This window comes from Calidris pugnax, unplaced genomic scaffold (genome assembly GCF_001431845.1).
Source record: "Calidris pugnax isolate Ruff unplaced genomic scaffold, ASM143184v1 scaffold407, whole genome shotgun sequence".
In the NCBI taxonomy this organism is placed as follows: Eukaryota; Metazoa; Chordata; class Aves; order Charadriiformes; family Scolopacidae; genus Calidris; species Calidris pugnax.
In genome coordinates, this window is record NW_015091179.1 from 1,222,976 (window position 1) to 1,228,975 (window position 6,000).

The window sequence follows — 6,000 nt, forward strand, 5'->3', positions numbered from 1 at the left end:
CAGGCACAGCACATGCAGTGGTCTGCACTGGGCTGGGGCTCAGAGAAACACAGCAAAAAGCTATCTAGAAAGTGGCATTAAAATGCAAGTTTTCATAGCAGCAATTGTGGACTCTGCAACAGACCTCTTCACCAATCCCAGCCCCTTCCCATGCAGCTGTGGTACGATCAGGTTTTCATTTGAATGATGGGCAAAAGAGGGTGTCAGACATTTCTCAGCACTGACCTTGTGAAAGGGCAGTGCTGCTGGGCTGCTCAATAATTTATATCCTTAATATCAGAGGACAGTGTTTGTGGAACTTCCTATCTCTGCCACCCAGGATAAGAAGCAGCTTTCCAAGAGAGACGGGCTGAATGTAGGAAGCCCTGAGAGCGTGCATGGAGCTCACCAAGAGGGATCTGCCTTAGTGGTTTTGATGGCAGTATGATTTCTTAATCTGAAAAGATCCTGGTACAAAACCATGGCTAAAATCAAGCAGCAGATGCTGGACCCTAAAAATCAAGCAGCAGCTGCAGCCAGGTGATTTTGTGCTCTTCTAAAGACAAGAAAAGAAATAGTGCTGGATCTGCTTGGTGCTGCAGAGGGGTGAGTTTCACTGCTGCTGAGCAAAGCGTGCGGCTTTCTCTGCGCCCCAGGAAAGCCAAGACAGCCCGGCAGCTGGAACAGGCCATCCGGCCACAGGAAAGCATTGGGGTGCAGGGGAGCACCACCTGCTTGCAGAAATTAGGACCTGACTCACCATCATATTGACTTCTCTGCACTAGGTAGTTAGGAATGGAGATTTTTTTAAGTAAATGCTTAGAAACATAATAGTTCAGCCTCCTGCTGCTCTTCTTCCATCTCTGGCAGGCAAACAGCTCCAATCCATACCTTATAAGACAAACCAGGTGAAGTCCTGGGAGCAGCAGATACTGATGCCCATACTGGACTGGATCCCGTGCATTTTCCTTGGCAGCAGTTTGGCCACATGCCCAAGACTGCTCCTTCTGCTTCTGAGACTATCAAACTTTTGGGGCTTTGCTGGTGGAGCTGTAAGAGCGAGGCTGACCACATTGGGCCATATCCTGCTCTGCCAACATCCGTGAAATCCATGAGGATGCCACCATATTGACAGAATCAGCTGTTCCTTAGAAAATTATTAAACTTGAGCAAGCATCTTAGGAAATGCCCTTGGTGCTAGAAACTGGGGAATTGCCTAAGGTTTGGAAAGGGTTTGCATGCAAGCTCTTTCCAAAACCCCCAAATGGGGCTGTGACCTCAGGTTCCAGCCACATTCAAAGGGCAGGATCAGGCCTGCTTATCTCCTTCCCCCTCCCCAGCTCCACTTGAGCAATAACCTACTTTCTTGCTTTACAGAAAGAACATCTTGGATTAGGTTGCTGCAAATGAAAGGTTTCAGTCATGGTATCAGATGAGCTGCAGGTAAGCAGTGGGTTTAATGTCAGCTTTTTTGGCAGCCTCTTTATTCCTTCTCCGCTTTGCACAAACAAGCCATCTTTGTGTGGAAGTTCATTTTCCATTTTAGCCACAGCCTTTGTCAACACGGCTTCCCAATAATCCTCACCACGCAGATAAAGGCAAGCCAGCAGCCAAACCAGGTCCTCCAGGCTGAACACCAGCCTGCTGCCCACTCCAAAACCAGTGGGCAGGTTCATTAAAGGATTCTCCCCTCTATTGCAGCCCCTTGCCACCACGAAGAAGGGCAGAAGTTGTGCCCACCTAACAGATCCTAAATCCCAGGGTGACGCTCAATCAGCCTTAACTCCTTCCTAATCAGGGCCATGCAGTTAAGGCACAGGCATCAAAACCCTGACCCCCAGAGGGTCAGGGATGGCTTAATGCCTTTCTGTCCTCATTAGGAAAATCCACCAAACTCCGGTTCAGGATATAGGGAGGAAAAGAGGAACTTCAAATCACTTCAATGTCTCTGTCCATTACACGTTCATTCTCTTTTTGGCCTCGCAGAGCACTCAGACCAGCATATCTAAACAGTATGTAATTTTATATTAAAAATTAAAACCAAAACCATCAAAACCCTTCAGGTCAAAGCCTGACACAGTGCGTGCCCTGTGGGTTGGCAGGATGGGACCCTCCCGAGCATCCGCACTGTCCCCAGTTTAGCCAGCTAAGGCAGGAGAAGGGGCTGGCTGTGCCAGGCAGAGCAGCACCCACCTTCACAGCCCCACGCCCGGCTGCTTCCCATCAGTGCCTCAAGCCTCCTTGCAGCCTCGTTAACTGCTTCATTTCTGCTAATTTGCACTATCCCACCCCCAGCAACAACATCACGAAACTCTCCAGCAATGTGAAGGCGGCATGAGCTGAAATGCCTTTGCTGCTGAGCTAAATAGCATCAGGGCTCGTTTTACTGCTTAGAAATCTTTAAGGAAACAAGCTTTTTAAAAATCATAACAGAGGTGCTGGGTAATTGGGTATAACACGGTCCTAAATGTATACATAGAGTGGCGAATGCTAATGAAAAACAAAATTAAAGGGCCCTGCGTGGTGCAAATTGGGTGCCGTATGGTTTGAATCCTGGTGAGCAGCCACTTCATGCAGGAGCAGCTCTGTCCATACGCCCTTGTGCCTGCACAGAAATGGTGCATGGCTTTAGACAACCTGCGCAGGCATCGATTTTTTTATTTTTTTTTTCTCCAGCTTGTGGATTTTAAGCCTCAGCAGTGCTAAAACGTGCCGTGGGCTCGCAGAGGACACGTGCAGCCGGCGGTGGGGTGAACTGCAGCCTGAACAGCTGGGGCTCTGTGTCCTTCTCGTAATAAATTCCTCCCAGACGGTGTTTCAGGGGATTGCTGGGATTTGAGGGGAGTGGGGGCCGGCTGGGAGCGAGGCAGGCTCCAGGTTTATCCTTGAAAGCCCCCGTGCTGCAGAGCCTGGGGCTGCGTTTGGCAGCCTGCCGGGGGGAGAGACGTCGGCGGAGGCTGGAGGCTGCCTCGTGCTGTAGGAACTCACCAATCCTCTCGCCAGCTAAACTGGAGATAAAGCTCCCTATTAACAATGCATAAAGCAGGCCAAAATCTGAACACCTTCCCAGGCGGGAGGTGAAGCAAAAGCTCAGAGTAACTTAAAATAAGTCCTTCCTGTGCTCCTGGCTAGAAAGCGGCCGTGGTTGGAGCTCTCCCACGGTGCGCCCGGCCCACCTGAGGGCAGAGCAGGGTGCTGAGCAAGGCTGTGCCACGCTTTTCAGCACGACGGAGGCAAAAAATCAGGTCAAAAATAACCCCATCCCAACGTCAGCAGCGGAGCCGAGAGGAACCAGAAGTCCCGAGCTGTTTCGAAGTCACGTTAAATAATAAAGCAGAGGAATGAATAAATTAGCTCAGCATCTATTTAGGTCAGCCCTCTCCGTTTCTCCCAGCCGCCTCCGTGTGCTTCCTCCCCGCAGCGATCAGCTGCTCCGTTGCACGCTGTGCCTGCAGATCTGCTCACTCCTTCCGAACAGCCGGGCTGTTGGGAAGCACGGGTTGAGCAGGTGTCACCTCGGCTGCGCACGGTCACCCCGGCCTTGGGAAGCGGCAGGCGAGCTTCCTTTTCCGTTACCGGGGCACCGAGTGTGCTGGAAAAATCCCATTACAGCCATAAGCGTGGGCTGAGCACTGCTCCCTTCCTGGCGTTATCTCCGACACACAACCCCGCACGGAGCCGTGTGGTCCTGCTGGATGGGCTTGCAGCTGCCCAGGAGACAAGTCTCCGTGCTCCGCCTGCTCATCTGCTGCTGGCCCAGCGCAGCCTCTTGGTAGCCCTGGTCATCATCCAGCTATTTTCCATGCCCAGCTTCCAGCCACGGCAGCACCTCCACTTTTGCGGACCATCCTTCCCCACCCTGCAGGTGCCCCAGGCTCGGTTGAGTGCTTACAGTTGTCATTTGTTGATCTGAGGACATCCAGCCAGATGGACCACGCCGATTGACACGGGGGAATCGGCTTTTAAACCTCTAAGCTCCCTTCAAATCATTCAAATGCCTCCAGAAAAATGCAACTGCTATGCAGTCCTCTAGATACGTCTTTATTTACACATTTCCCAAGCCTGAAAAGCCCTCTTTGATGTCCAGAACATCTTGAGGTTTTCAGCTATCAGCAAGCTGGATGAACACTCACCAAAGAGGAATTTACCTGCATCAAGGGCTGCTCCATCTCAGCCCAGCTCCTGGATTGCCAAAACTTAAAGGAAACACAACTGAGCTGGTCCTCCCTGACCCTCCAGGTGACTGGAGAAGGTCTCCAGTGACAACCCCAGCCAGAAGACACATTCAGGGTGTAGGCAATGGAAAATGAGATGTTACTAAGTTTGGCCAAGCTTAGCTGGCTCCTAGTGGGTCCCAGCCTATGAGTCATCAGTACGTGGGCCACCAGCATGGCCTCCCCTCTGGAGGAAGGAGCGGAGGTGGAAAAATAACAAGAGGAAACCAGTTGTTAGTAGTGCCAGCTCTGGGGAGAGTGGGAGGAGGTGGCAGGCCTGGAGAGAAAGGTCACAGCTGTACTGCAGGCTGCTGCCTGATTTTTCCTCCTGCCTTTGTGGTGGGAAGCTTCTTACAGGAACACACTCATGGAGGATGTGCAGAGGGTCTGGGCTGGTCTGAGGGATGGTCTCTGTGGAGGAATGAAAGCCTCCAAGGGCAGGCAGGAGTGATGGAGCTGCTGTAACTTGTCCTTCCTTTTGTCCATGGTCCGGGCTCACCCAGGTTGCTCCTCTGATTTCTGCTGGGTCAAGCTTGATTACCCCTCTTGAAAGCAACTTTTGGCCCAGTGCAAACATTGTAAAAGATCTGCTTTGCTTGGAACAAACACATCCATCTCCCCACGGCAGCTAAACACCAGTGCAAAGTGTTTGTTCCCCAGTCCCTGCCCCACCGTAGCACCGGTGCCCATCTGTACCTAACCCAGAGACTCTGGCTCTTTGCACTGATCCTTGGTGACAGTGGTGGCAGGGGGAGATTCAGACAACTAGATCATGAGCCAGTGACCCTATTCCTTGTCCAAAGCCAATACAGTGAAAATATTGCTGAGGAAAATAAAAGACTGCAGCTCTCCAGCCTCTTCCAGTGCCCCAGCTCTCCTAACTGGTGCTAACTGGAGCACACCTAGTGGAGCACACAGGCCTCGGCTACTGTTCCCGTGTCCCTGCCATCAGTCCAAGACCACTTGTGGGCTGTGCCACACTGGCTCCCCATCCTGTCGGGATACCCACAGCCGGGGATCAGCACTTCTGCTCCCCCTTGCCTTGCAAGAACTCCTGCTCTCTTGAGGCTGCCTGTCTGACGATTGCCACCGGTTGACACTGGTTTTTTTCTTACCGTCTCTTGCAGATGCACAGAGCCAGCTGTCCCCCGCACAGTGGCAGACAGGTACTTTCTATAAACAAAACTATTTCTTCAAGTCTTTAAGAAAATTGTAAAAGATGTTAGGGAAAAAACCCCACAGCCAGGTACGATACCAGGTCAAGGGGGAAACTTCTGTGTGTTTTGCTGTCATTCCCTGGAGATGTCCCTTCTCCCTCTCAGGGACCAGTGCTCCCACTTTGAGCCCAGAGTGGGATCTGTTATGCTCAGGCTCCCTCTAGTGCCTTCTTGTCCTGGTGTCCCTGCTTCTCCATGTGGTTTCTCCAGAGGTGTATTGGCCATTTGTTCCTGAGGACTGGCCATCATCCCTGCTCTCCTCCAGCACTGCTAGCTCAGGCTTATAGCACAGTTAAGCCCTGTTTGCCCACAAGCTACCCAAAATCCACCGCATCCCACCAATGCGGGGACCTCTCGGGGACACGCCAGGTGGCTCACCCCTGCCTCCTCTGCTCCTAGAGGGAGCAGCATTTAGGGGCACCCCATAGTCTGTGTCAACTATCTGGGCTTCTAATCAACACCTGAAGCTCTTAGCACTGATTTTGGCTGGCGTGGAGTACACCGTGTAGCAGAGGCTGGCTGCACACCGGGGTACTGGCGAGCTGTGCTGTCACCCTGGGTCCAGCACCCTACATGAGCATGGTTCTGCC

General features: G+C 52.1%; 1 long non-coding RNA gene across 1 annotated transcript in view; it reads left to right on the plus strand.

Moving 5' to 3' along the window:
- Nucleotides 1-5,360, plus strand: part of LOC106898256 — a 29,403-nt gene extending 24,043 nt beyond the window's left edge. The window contains exons 8-9 of the long non-coding RNA XR_001413903.1: nucleotides 1,357-1,422; nucleotides 5,321-5,360. This is a non-coding gene — a long non-coding RNA (uncharacterized LOC106898256). The remainder of the gene's footprint in view (nucleotides 1-1,356; nucleotides 1,423-5,320) is intronic.
- The last annotated feature ends 640 nt before the right edge of the window (nucleotides 5,361-6,000 follow it).